Source organism: Mauremys mutica, chromosome 8, assembly GCF_020497125.1.
Source record: "Mauremys mutica isolate MM-2020 ecotype Southern chromosome 8, ASM2049712v1, whole genome shotgun sequence".
Classification (NCBI taxonomy): Eukaryota; Metazoa; Chordata; order Testudines; family Geoemydidae; genus Mauremys; species Mauremys mutica.
The window spans coordinates 2,663,840-2,677,249 of NC_059079.1; the positions used below are offsets into that span (position 1 = coordinate 2,663,840).

Genomic DNA, 13,410 nt, shown 5'->3' on the forward strand with positions numbered 1-13,410 from the left:
GTCAGCCAGGAGCCTGCAGCAGGAGGGATCAGGCAGGAGAGATCAGGGGGGCTCTTCGCAGTCTGCGGGAGGGCAGACCGTGCTCCCAACCCCAGCAGCAAAACACCTGTCCTCTTCCTGGCTCCGTGACTCCACTGTTCCAGTTGAAACCCTAAGAACATGGCCAGTGCTCAGCGTGACTCAACAGTTTCCCCCTGCTCACGGGGTTGTCTGTGGCCTTTTAAACTCACGTGTCCTGAGTGGAGCGCTCACAGTGGGGAGCCTCAACTGGCCGTTGGCTAGCTGGGGCAGTATCATTATCTCCATAGTCCTGATGGGAGAAACTGAGGCACAAAGAGGGGACGTGAGGTGGCCAAGGCTGCACATCAGGACTAGAATCCACGAGTTGTGGCTCCTGGCCCCACCTGCGATTATCACTAGACTGACGCTCTTCCTTGAGCTGGGGATGGAGCTCAGAAGTCCTGGCTCCCAGCCCTCTCCCCCCGCTCTAACCACTGGAACCCACTCCCTTCCCAAGATGAGAGTAGGAGTCCTGGCTCCCGGTTCCCTGCTCTAATCCACTCCATCAGGCTTCCTCTCCTTTGGGTGCCTTGTCCAAAGTGTGTTTCGATAAGCTCTGGAGATGCAGTGATGAATCCCAGAGACACTGGGATCCCACCCACCAGCTCAAGGTCTCTGGGGTCTCCGAGGGAGGAGACGAAGTTTAAACAGACTGACACAGAAACAGCTGAGCCCTTGCAGGCAGGAGTGAGCAGATTCTCCTTGCTAACAGCAGCCGTTGCCAGGACGTAGCTGCAGCCAGAGGTGTAGCAGTGGCGAGTGGCCCTGTCGTGCCCCGTTTAGCCAGTCACACAGCCCCTGATGGGTCAGATAATAGCCTCACAACGCACCTCTGGGGAATGGATCAGTACCATTATCTCCATTTTACAGATGGGGAAACTGAGGCACAGAGCGGGGCCGTGACCTGCTCACATAAGTGCAGCCAGTGCTGTGTGCTAATCACTAGACAAGCGCTCTCCATCCTCAAGTAGCCACTGAGCAATGAACAGGAACGAAAGCTGTGCTGACCCTTCCACCAGGTGGGCTTTGGGTGCCGCCAGGGACATCTTAGCCAGCAACTCCCACTAATAAAAGCTGGGCTAATGCAGCAGAGAGAACCCCATGCTGGGAGGCAGGGGTCTCTAGAGATAAGAGCAATGGAGCCAGTGTCAGGTCTACTGGGGCTATTCCTGTCTCTGCCACTGACTCCCTGTATGACCCTTGAGCAAATCCCGTCATCCCTCCGTGCCTCAGTTTCCCCCTCTGTGAAATGGGATCATCAGGTTCCCTAGAGCGCTTGGAGCTCTGCACAAGGAAGGCCCTAGGGTAGGGCACAGCGTGGTGCTGAGCTGTTAATGTCTCCTCCCCAGAGCCAGGCAGTCTCTCGCCCCTTCTCTGGGCCCTGCTCAGGAAACCATCCTCCGGAACCTGACTCCCTTTTCACCCTGGGAGCCTGAGCGGCCATCTTTATCATCCCTTCCCGCCCGCGATGAGTGGGGTCGGCTGCCTACCACAGCGGGCACGTCCCCTGGTGAGCAAGGCCCAGCCACCTTGTCTGAGGCAGGCCTGAGAGCAGCACTGCTGAGAGCCTGGCCCTGAGAGGCTGCTGGGGGCTGGCGCTCTCCCATCAGGAAGCCAAGGAGCCAGGGCTTTCTGCCGCTGCTCCCCAAGAGCTTTGACGCATCGAGGGGGCCTCCTCCCAGCCGAGCTCCCTCTCCCCTGCGCGGTGTCTCTGCTCTGCTCCCTGCGAGCGGCCGAGGCTGCTGCACACTGTCGGGTCACTGCGCTAGGACCAGGAGCTTTGCCAGCACTTCCCAAGCCGGGAACCCTACCGGGGCTGGCAGGGCCGTCCAGTGTCAAGCCGTTGTTTGCAGGGTTGTTGGAGCCGTGGTGGGGGCAGGATATTGGCGAGACAAGCTGGGTGAGGTGATCTCTTTTACCGGAGCAGCTTTGGTTGGTGAGAGAGACCTGGAGGGGAGCTCTGTGTCGCTCGCAAGCGTGTCTCGCTCCCCGGCAGAAACCGGTCCAATCAAGGAGATTCGCTCCTTGTCTCTCCTGTGAACCTGGGCAGGCTTCAGTCGTCTCAGCCTCCCACCGCAGGGGCCCCGCAGGCAGAGAGGGGCTGAGCAGACCCCCAGTTGGCCTTAGGAAAGGGGTCGGGCCAGGGGGGCGGTTTTTATCTTCCACTTTGCCTGGCCTTCCTTCCCGCCCAGCCCTCCCGTCCCACGCCCGTCCCTCTAGACGGGAGAGACACACCTGCCCAGCATCACGTCCCAAGTGCTCCTCTACGCCATGGAGCGGCCCGTGGGTGCGGTTCCTGGCACTGAGGAGCCCAAGCAGCGGGAAGGGGGTGAGGCTGCTCATGCAGCTCCGGGCTCGGGCCGGGTGCAGCCAGGGGAGAGATGCTCCAGACCCCCTGGCTCCAGACCCCACTTCATTGCTTATTTCTGGGTCATTACGTTCGACAGGGAAAATTTGTTTCTGTCCAGAGCAGATGCCCGGACAGTCTCAGGCCTCTTGGGAATTCATCATCCCGAGCAGTTGTTTGTGGGTCTCCAGGACCCTCTGCCCCACAGACCAGCCACAGGCCCTTTTCTCTCTCTCTCCCCCGCAAACACAAAGAGGCCGTTCCACTCCCCCGCCACACGGGGAGGGTGGGGGGACTAGCACACACACACACACACACACACACACACACACACGGCTTGTGCTTCGGGCTCAAGGCCGAGCTGCTCCGAAGGCTGTCTGGATTGCAGATTCCCTGGCTTGGCCCGGGCTTGGTGCAGGAAGCGGGTGTGGGAATGGAGTCCTGATGGCCCCTGGAGCAGCTCCTCAATCACCACCCTGCTCTGAGCAGCAGCTTCCACCAGGATGTCCTGGGTGCGCCGAGCAGCCCTCCAGCCTGGGGCGGAGAGGATTGTAGTGCAGGGCTTGCCCTGTTCGAGGTGGGATATTTGGGTATCAGAAGGTCAGAGTAGCCCACAGCAGACCAATGGTCCATCTCCTCCACTATCTTGCCCCTTGCTGCACAGGAACAGAGCAGTCGCCCATCTAGTCTGGCACCCCACCTCTGCTGTAGCAGAACAGTCCCAGGGAAGCTGAGGATGCTCAGCACTGCCAAGGATTGGATCAGAAGTGAGGTGTAAACATCTCCCAGTCAGCTCAACGTTGTTAACTCTGAACCCTAATGATGGCTGTGTAATAATGCGTATGTTGTGGAATATTTCTACAGTTAACGATCATGAAGACTGTAGCAGCACTGACATTTTTAACAACTCTGATCATTTTAGCAGAAATGTTCAACTCCTCTGAGACTGTGGGCGGAGTTTGGGATTGTGGGTGGAGTTTGTGTTTTCCCTTCAAACTGCCTCCCTTGCTGCATTAAATGAGCAAAGGCAGTGAGACCCTTTGTGTTCTCCCATCACATCCTGGGGGCACAGAGGTTTGTCCCTGGAGCAGCTGGGGTAGGGAGCATGTGTTGAATGAGATGATAAATGGGCCTCTGCGCAGTATGATAAATGGCGAAGGAGCGGGGAACCAAGCCCAGACGTGGTGATAGAAGTCGCAGTCTGTCTCCCCACTCCCTGCCCCCACTGCCACCTACAGCCCTCTGAACAGCATGTGAAGAAGGGGCGGGTGGAAAGCCCAGATACCAGGCCAACCTTTGGCACATTTATTGACACTCCCTGAGTTCATACCTCAACTCTACAATCTTTCCCCGAGATTATTAAAAATTAATTGATCTCTTTTATATCCCCCCCGATACCCAATGCCGCTTCGAGTCGGGGAGGAAGGTGGGGATGTGTGTAAAAAACACACTGATAAATGTTAATTACTCTTTTACGGCCCTTGTCAAATTCCAAAGCAAGTCGTAAATTCATTAAACTCTAACGGATTAAGCACATGCAGCTTATTTAGTCACCATAAACAAGATCATTTGGATGTTGATTTTTCCTTTTTTATTGCTCCAGCAGAAAAGAAAAAAAAATGCAACCAGGGAGCAGTTGGTCAGTTACTAGGGAGTCTGAAAAGTTCGGGTTTTTTTAATGCCTTGCTGCTGTAGCTCCATGGCTGCTCTTTGTATTACAATAGCACCTGAAAGCCCCAAACCAAGATCTGGGACCTCACTGGCTACGTGCACAGTAAGGCAGAGTCCCTGCCCCAAAGAACTTACCGTCGAAACAGACCAGGGCAAAGGGAATGTGGCAGTCGGTGGTAGACCAACGACTAGAACCCAGGTGTCCTGATGCCCAGTGAAGTGCCCTAGCTACTAGATGTTGATGCTCTTCAATAGTGGGGCAGGGTCTGGGTGCGGGATGGGACAGGAAGTCCCTTGAATGGGATTCTCCCCCCACCCCCACCCGCCCATTCCTTTACAGTGGTGGCTTGAGCCTGGGTTGGGCGACCTGACCGCTGCGTGTCAGGAACTGCCCAGTGGTGACTCCCATCCAGACTGTGAGCCGTGCTCTGGACGCATGGGTCTGCGGTCAGCTAGCAGGGTGCCCAGACCAGTACCTCCGCTCTCTGTGCTTTGCAGAGCCGCATTGGGCCCAACGGAGAACTCGCTCCAGAGAGCAGCTAGGGTATCTCCCTCCCCACGCCCAGCCACGGGGCTCAAGAAGTGGCCTGGGAGTTGAGGAGTTCCCATTTGACAAGGGATCCCCACAAGTGGCTGCCACCCACATCCTCACTCTGCAGTTCATTCGCCCTTGCATTAAGCAGCCAGCGAGGGAGGGAAGGCCAGAGGAGCAGTTCCTGGCCAGCCTCAGGGTGTCCGCGGCCATGGAGTGACTCGAGGGCTGAGCATGCAGGTTCACCGAATGCAGCTGTTTCCACTACACCCCCAGGGGCCGCAGGCATGTTAACCATCTAGGCCTGTGCTGCTGTGTACCAGCATCCCTCCTGGGGGCGCTGCCCTGGTGCTGCTAACCGTGGGGATTTTTAAAGTCTCGTGGCCATTTCCAGCTGATCCAAAGAAGAAGAGCCGTGATTTAGGGCCCTTCTGCTTAAGAGACCTCATCAGCGCTTCTCTTAATGGAAATCCATGGTAGAGCTGGAGAGAGAACCTGGCCTCCTTGCCCCCCGCCGCTGTCCCTTCGTCCTTGTGTCTCCTGTCTGCGCCTCCCCCTCGCCTGCGGGGAGACACAGCGAGCTCACCAAAGGGTTGGCTGCCGGGGAGTCGGTGTGAGGGTGTCTCTGTCTGAGCTGCGGTTTTCTGGGCTCTGCTGGTTCATGTCTGTGATGCGCTTCGGAAGCAGAAGGCCCTGAGTGTCGGGAGGTCACCGTTGTTTGGCTGGGAGTAGTGGGGATTAAACCCGGACAGAGGCACCTGAAAAGCCACCTGTTCTCCGAGCGTGGGTCGGTTTGGATTCCAGCCCAGAGCTCAGTTACAGCCCAGGCCTCGCCTCTCCACCAGCTCCCTTGGGGCTGCGGGAGAAAGGTGAGAGGCGCAGCGGGACGTCAGCTTCTCCAGGGCTTCACTTCCCGGCAGTGCTTTCCTCCTTTCAGTCTTCAGCCTTTTCCCTCGGCAGGTACAAAGTGCACCGATAAGTCTCTGCCCAGGGCATCTGTCCCAGCCAAACCTGGCAGCAGGTTTGCATGGCCAAGCGAGGGTCTTTTCACCACATTTAGTCTCACAGCGGGCCCCCGCCCCCGCTCCAGACTCCGAGACCTCCTCAGGGCCGGCAGGGTGGGCAGTCAGGGGTTAACGGAAAGAACGTGCCCCATGCTAAGCAGTAGCTAACAGCCACTAGCTAATAACTTTATGGCTTCAAAGCAAGGCATTTATCATGCTGAAGTTTGTTTATGCACTAGTTATATGGCACATTATACCCGATCTGTGTTGGGCTGATAAATCCTAGATGACAAGCAAGGCTACCGAGGGGACTTACTGAGTCCAAAAGACCAGTAGCTTTTTCCTGAACTCTGCTTTCCGAGATAAGGGCGGGTTTTCCCTCTTTTGTTTTGTAAGGAGGGGAAAACAAAACAAAACCAACCAAAAAATCACCTCCAACAACCTGGAAACGTCACACAAAAAGTGAGGGATGATTTTCTTAGCAATACGTCACCCAGTTTAATGGGCTTTTGGCTGGAGTGGCTGGCTGTTACCTCTCACGCTGATCCCAGGTGATCACCTCTCCGCTGGGAAGTTCTGAGTTGGTGTGGCCCTGCCGGGGGCACTGTGGGCAGCGGAAGTGAAAGTACCCCAGGCACTTTTTGAACCTGGCCAACGTTCCCTAACTCACTAACACAAGATCTAATATTAATAATTACAATTATTGTTCCTAGCCTCCTGACCCCCCCTAATGCGAGGTGGGTCGGGTTTATTCTCCCCATTATATTGATGGGAAAACTGAGGCATAAAGAGAGGACGTAACCTGCCCAAGATCATGTAATGAATCACTGGCAGAGCTGGGAATAGAGCCTAGGTCTCCTGGCTGCTCGAACCACTAGACAACACTCCTGTCCTGTTTTGAAGATACCTTGAGTATGCCTGGGGCTCTGTGAAGCTGGCCTCCCTCCCAGCGGCTGGAATGCCCATGAGAAGTCCTAGGTGGACACACCAGAGGGAACTCCAAGGGGACAGAGGTTGTTCAGTTCGAGTGCAGTAGCACAGCCCTAGTGTCCGAGATGGAGCAGCGAGGTTAGTTAGGGTTCTAGTTACCTGAGCGCCGCTCCTGGCAGGCACGCTAACACGCCCTCCCCAGCTGTACCCAGCCGGGTGATGTGTCACCAGCCTTTGATACCTGCAGATCTGAATGCAGAGGAGGTTTCAGTTCCGTCCCAACGAGTAAAGTCCCTGCTGGGAACGCAGCCGGATGAACTCCGTGGCCGCTGGCATGGTGGTGCTGAGAGCTGAACGAAAGAGACTTGAGGGCATTGGGTATACGGACTTTGCCCCCAGCCCGGTAATCAGAGCAGCGCCTGCACAGTGGGCTTGCGGAGAGAAGTGAGAGGGCACTGGGTTTCAGAGAGCGGGGGCCAGTTAGCTTGGGGACAGGAGAGACCCCGAGCAAGGGGGTCAGCTCCCATGTTGATGGCCGTAGTGTCAAACCCTAGTTAGGGAGTTAAGGGGGGCTGTTCCCTGCCCCAAGTTGGCAGCGTCACTGCTTTGCCCGTGGCCAGAGCCCCTGCCCCTCTGGCCTGCTGGGTTCCCCCCATAGCAGCAGGCAGGGGGCGATCTCTGCGTTACCCTCCCCTTGTCCAGCCTGGCTCCCACGGCTCTGCTACTGGCACTGCAGCATGTGTGCACGTGTGTTTGTATGTTCACATCTGGGTGTTTGTATGTCCCGGGGTGTATGGGTGTGGACATGCCTCTCTGCGTGTGTGCCCGTGGGTGTTTGTGTGTATGTGCATGGCGGCGTGCGCCCGTCTCTGCAGCCGTGTGTGTGCCGGCCCCTGCGGGCTGTAAATACTGCCGGCGTGGCAGGGAGGTTGAGCAGTTTATAGCTCAAGGTCAGGCCCATGAATCATAAAGAGGTGTCGGAAGGAGCATTAACCCCTAGCCTTCGCTCAGGCGCTGGGTGGTTTCGGGCGGGGCCCTGGGGGCAGCGATTAAAGGGTGCACCTTCCCCTTTCAGTTTTACGGGAAAAGGAAAGCAGTAAATGAGAGGCCCCCGGGCTTGGTGCAGACCCAGCCTCGGCTGCCTGGGTACCTGCCCTGCTGCCCCCAGCGCTGAGCACGCTGGCCAGCTGTGCGGCTCCCACCGAGGAGGGGCACAGGCCTAGCAGCCTTTTCTGAGCGGCTGGTAGTCGGGGAGGGAAAAGCACTCCTCGCCCACTGAGTCCATGCTGCCCCCATGGGCTCTCCCCTGCTCTCTCTGGGCCGGGCTCGCTTCCTTCGCACCCGGCATGTTGTGCTGGAAAAACACCCCCCACGCCCGGCCTCCCCGTACCCCACCAGTCGGCGGCCGAGCCGGCCGAGAGGGGCTTTGAGCAGCTCCCTTTGTAGCCCCCTCCTGCTGCGTCTCTCAGGCCTTTTGCTCTGCACCTTTTTACGACTCCGGCTATAATTAACGTGAGTAATAAAATTTTTTGAATCCAAATAGATATAATTAACATTTAATGCCCGTGGTTTTTGGAGGCTCGTCAGGACTATTAAGAGCTGGGTATTGATTGAAGAGGTGAGGCAGATGTCTCTGTTATTGGATTGGGATTGCAGAGGCCAGGGGAGAGGAGGAGGAAGAGATGCCAAGGAAGGGACCTCCTGGGGGTCCCTGCCCCACGGTGTCTCCTGTGGGCTCCTACAGCTGCCCCTTAGCCCTACCCCCACCCCCTGCCCGGTACAAGTCTGTGCGGGGAGCAGAGCTGTGGAGCTCCTGAGAGCGAGTGGAAGTTGGCTCTGGTTGGGAGGGGGCCGGACACCTCTTGTGATTGCCAACCTATCCCCACCAACCCCCACCTTAGCCTAGGCCTGCAGGGACCGTGGGTAACCATCAGCACTGGCAGTGCAACCTGGCCCTGGCAAGGGGGTAGTTCGGGGGAGCCCGACCCTGGGAGCCCCAGGCTCCTCCTTTCTCTTGGGAGGGTGAAGCGGTATCTCCATCCTGTTTGCAATACACCCGCCTCTGGATTCCTGCACAGGACACCCGACCCGCTGGAATCCAGGCACAAGCCTGGGGTGTGACTTCACCCCAGGTCGCTCTCCAGCCAGGTGCGTGATCCGCCAGAGCTCTTGACCTTTCCACTGGTGCCGGGTCAGAGGGCATCAGTTCTGGGCCTCCCTGTGCTCGGGGACCTGGCGCTCACATAAATTCCTCAAAGGGCACCACCTCCTAGAAAAGCTGTTTAAAATCACGACTCCCCCACCCCGCACAATCTTTCCCTTCCTTATCCTGCTTGCAGGGCCTAGTGGTTAGAACAGGGGCTGGGAGTGGGGATTACTGTGTCCTATTCCAAGCGCTGCCACTGACTCACAGTGCAATGGCCCCTTTCTGAGCCTTAGTTTCCCCGTCTGTGTAATGGGCACAGTAATACTTGCCCACCTTTGTAAAGTGCATCCAGGCCAATGGGTGAATAGTGCAGCATACGTGCCCAGTATTATTATTAGCTGGGCTTACTGTACTTCCTGTGAACATGCCAGGCTGTATAAGAGATGATGTAATAATGCACCTGGCTCCGAGAACTGCAGGGCGTCTGCAGCCTGGGCATGGGGACCTGCAGCTGCTCACCTCTCCTGACTCTTCTGGGCAGTCCCAGACCCCGTGCAGCGCCTGGGATCTCGGCAGCCGGGGTGACACCCTGGAGTGTAGGAATGGTGAGGGGTCAGCCTATGGGACACCGAGCTGAGCAGACTTACTGGAAAGGAACAGGGGCATCTCTCCCTTAGCTGCAGAACCAGGACCTCTGTTACCCTCAGCAGTGGCCCCTGCCTCAGGGAAAGCTCAGGGTTTGTGATCAACTTCTCGCTCTAGGCTGGGCCAAATCAGAACTCTGGACCAAACACCCCTTTATCTGGGGGAGATTTGGAGCTGGGCCTACTCGCCCAGTTTGACTCCTCTCTACATACAATTCAAATGGGGCTGCCCCTCCCTGCCTAACTTGACCTCCGTGCCCAGAGGCCACGGAGATGGGCTCACGTTAAATCCCTGTGGTGGCTCCACCCTCCGGAGAGCTGTGCCCAGACAGCGTGGGCTGTGCCTTCCCGCTGGGTGGAGGTTTGCGGCAGAGAGCCACCAGCTGAGCTGGGGAGGCAGAGAGAATGGAGAGTCTAACAGCTTGCCGGAAGGGAAGGCACTTATCCCTCCCCGTGAAAAGTCCTGCCCCCCTGGGAACCAAGGCTCAGAGCCCTGGAATTGCTGGGGCTGGCGGTGCCGATGGATGGCGTGATAGCAGGCGCGAGGTGGGTCAGCAGAGCAGAAACCAACACCCACAAGGACATAGGCAGCAATTCCATTAATAAATGCAGGCAGTAACACGCTGTGCCAGGGGCTGGGCCTGTCTCTGTGACCCTGTCCCGACTGGCACAGCTGGGGTACCTGCAGTACCATCCCGAGGCACCCCTGAGCTTGCCCTGAACGCACCAGCCAGCACAAAGCTGCCTTTCTTTGCTGGCACACAAGTGCTGATTGTTCAGACACTTTCCCTGCCGCCGCCTTGTGTTTCTTTTATTAACCAGAAACAAAGAGAGAACTTTCGACTTCGGCGTGTCAAGAGCCCTTTGGATTTCATTGGGCTTGGGTGACAATTTTAAAGGAGCCAGCCGTGCTCTAGTGGCTTGCGCGTCATGACTCCCGGCAGAGATGACCTGTGCCTGCTGGTTGGGGGCTGGGAGTAGAGTGAGGGCAGCCGGCTTCATGCCGCATTACTGAGCATGCTCGGTACAAGCCAAGCTGCAAATCTGGGGGTGGGGATGTGACCCTGCATTGCCTCCCCCGCCACACACACACATCGCCTCTGACTCCTGGGGTCTTTTACCTGTCCTGTCATGTGATCCTGGGCGACTTGCAATTGCTCTGTGCCTCAACTTCCACATCTGTAAAATGGGTCTAATGATCCTGCCCACCCTCCCCCTTTGCCAAGTGCTTTGAGATATCTGGACGGAAATCCTATGCAAGTGTGTAGTATTCGTGCTAAGCGGCTAAAGACAAGAGTCTGCTGAGCTGTAATGACACCCTGGTGGCCAGGTCAACTTTGAGCGGGCAATTTTCTCTACCTTTTGATTGGCACAGTACACTCGCCTACCTCAGCTGTCACCCCCCCCCCGCCCACGCAGAACACCCCTCTGCCCATCATGGGGATGGGGAACAGGGAAGTGAAAGATGGAAGTCTTGCCTTGCCTGGGTTTCTGAGGGCTGGTCCGAGCAGGGAATCAGACATGTCTTGAGGCTGGTGGCTGGGGGAACTGAGTTCTCCTTGTGAATCTCGGCCGTGGGTGGGGGGAGGGAGGGGAGTCTGAGACACTGGAAGGCTTTGTTAATTTCACTCCTAACCTCAGTGAAACTTTTGTACAGTATCTGCTTCCTCATAAGAGAAACCAAACAGCTCCCCGCGAGGAGCGATAACTTGGCTTCAAAGGGCGGGTGGTAATTTGGAGAGACGGCGGGGAGGGAATTCTGACATGCTCTCCCCTGATCTAATATGGCACAGTTGGGGGCCACAGACATAAACTTCCTAGAGGAAGGCCACCCGGCACTGCTGTTTGGAAGTGTCTGCTGCAGCCGGCCACGCTGGACCCGCAGCCATGTCGAATCAATGTGCCCTACGCCCATGCTCAAGCCAGGGATGTCCAGGAGGTAGAATGGGCTCAGGGGAATTGAAAACAGAGGCCCGCCATGTTGAACTACCGAACGCACACAGCTCCCAAGAGGGCTGGGCTAGCGAATGAGCACGGGGACGGGTCCCTGCAGGTGCCAGCTCTCCACTCACTCCTGGAGGGACCTTGGAGATGTCTCCTGCCTTCTCTCTCTGTGCCTCTGGTCCCCCAGTGGCAAACACCAGGGAGGATGGTGCCTGCCTCACGTGGAGGCTAATGAGTTTGTAACATGCTCTGACGGTGATGATCCTTTGCCCCACCATCTGCTGGACAAACACTAAGGAATTAACCGTCACCACCCCACCCCCAGCAGGGATCAGGATTCCCTGGGAAACTGAGGCATGGGGCCGGGACGTGCCTTACCCAGCGAGTGAGTAGCAGTGTTGGGAGTAGAACCCAAGAGTCCTGACTCCTAGCCCCGTGATTTGGCTGGACCGAGAGGGGTGGATCCGAAGCTGCTTGTTAGGGAGGTTGCAGAAACTAGCTCTGAACGGATCAGAACCAGGGGCATGACCCAGGTCCCATTCAGGAGTCCTGAGCAGTGGGAGCGAGGGTGGGGAGGGGTTCAGCTTCAAATCCATCTCCAGCAGGAGTGCTAAGGAGCTCTTATCCCCATTGTCAGTGGAATGGCTGGGACTGAAATGCTGGGCTGGGGTCTGAGCTCCGCCAAGGGGCGCTGAGGCGAGGCGGGGGGGGGCTGCGCCAGGGACAAACCCACGTGGAGATTGCTCTGGGACTGGGACCATCAGACTCTTCTCTCCGGTAATGACCCATCACCTCCCAGCCGGGGGCTGAGCCTAGGGGTGATAGTCTCCCCTTCGCTGCGTCCTGGGGTGGAGCAGCTGCTGGGGGGAAGGATGGCTGCAGAAAAAGGAAACGAGAGATGCAAGTCATCCAGCTTACAGGCCTTGGTATTGTCACCTCCCCATGGCCCTCTGAGGTGAGTGTGCCCTGAAGGGTCGCCCCAAAGGTGCTATTTAGGGGAGGGGGTGGGGAGAGAGCCAGGAGTGGGTGGGATGAAACTAAGCAGAGGAAAAAGCTTCCTGATAGTGAGATATGTCAGGCTTCCAAATCCTCTCCCTGGGGCAGGGCTGGAAGCCCCATCCCTTGGGGGCTTTTAAATCTGGCCTGGCCAAGGCTCTGGAAAATGCAGGGAGGAAAGCTGGATCTTCAGCTGCCCAGATATCATGGTGATGGGCACAGTGTGCAAACCTAGCTAGACAGACAGCCCTTTCACTTCTCGGGGGGTGTGGGAGTTATCACACCCACCACAGGCGTCCAGAGGTGATTTCCAGCTCTGGCTGGCTCAGGAACCCGAGCTCCCAGATTAAAGGCCGCTGTGGGGGCCCACTGCTCCTGGCAAAAGAAGAGAGTCTGTGAGTGTCCTGAGAAACAATTCCCTCCACTGCAGCAGTGGCTGGGTGAGATCCCCAGGCCTGCGTTCTGCAGGATGTCAGACGAGAGGGTCACAACAGGCCTGTCTGGTCTTTTCAGACGATCATTCTCTTCCCGTATAACTAGATAGCGGTTGTTTAACCCTAGTTGTCACCATCGGATAGTTTGTTAGCAATTGTTGATTGGGATTCCAAGGTCATCTGACAACACAGGTCCATGGATAATATCCAGCAACGTTATTGTTCCACTGTATCTATCTAGCTGGGTCCGTCTATCTCTGCCTGTCTACAGAATCTTTCCTTCTGCTAAGTTTATTTCAATCGGATGAGTCCCGGAGGGTTAACTACGATACTGTAGCAATCCCATCGTTCGTCAAAGATAACAATGGGACACGGGCAGGGCTCCTTAATGCTCTGCACTCTTGCATTGTTGCCCGGGGGAAACCATGGCTGTAAACGATCACCCTTCCACATGTGAAATGGATACAACTGTCTGCGATGGGCATGGGGCTGGGTCCATGAGACCTTTTACTCGAAAAGCCTCACACTATTGGTGGCACTGAGGCGTTGCCAGGGGTAGCACAGACCAACCCCTGGCGCGCTGATGCCCCTGCTCAGAGCAGGGCTACGCGACATGGTGGGCAAAACGCCAGCGTTCTGTCTCCACTAGCGCACCCAATGTGGCTGTCACTGGTGGAGTGGCACCAGTGATGCTAGCGCAGA

General features: G+C 56.9%; 1 protein-coding gene across 5 annotated transcripts in view; it reads left to right on the forward strand.

Annotated features, from left to right (window-relative positions):
• RNF220 (ring finger protein 220) overlaps positions 1 to 13,410 on the forward strand; it is a 327,623-nt gene that overhangs the window by 142,832 nt on the left and 171,381 nt on the right. The gene's annotated exons all lie outside the window — the stretch shown is intronic.